A 359-nucleotide genomic window follows, 5' to 3' on the forward strand; every position below is an offset into this window, starting at 1 on the left:
CCGATCACATAATTATTATTTTTTTAATCATAAACACTACCGGTTACATTATGTGGAAAAAGGAACCATGAATTCACCTTAATTTAGACAAAAACTTGTTTTTAATAACTTTTTCCAAGAAGAAAACTAAACAAAACAGGCATTGTGCAAATTGTACTGCTATCGGTAATACTATCTTTAACAGACTGAAAACATATGAAGGCTCTGAAGAGGCTAAATAATGCAAAGAGTCCAAATAAAACCTCTCAACATTGCCAAAAAGTTCAAGTATAAAACTTAACATTCGAAGGCAAATACAGGATCCATTACAATAAACAGTCCTGAGTTACTGAATGAGACCTTCCTGATAGCATGGCGGC

This window comes from Poecilia latipinna, unplaced genomic scaffold (genome assembly GCF_001443285.1).
Source record: "Poecilia latipinna isolate Pla-1442-1.1 unplaced genomic scaffold, P_latipinna-1.0 Scaffold4274, whole genome shotgun sequence".
In the NCBI taxonomy this organism is placed as follows: domain Eukaryota; kingdom Metazoa; phylum Chordata; class Actinopteri; order Cyprinodontiformes; family Poeciliidae; genus Poecilia; species Poecilia latipinna.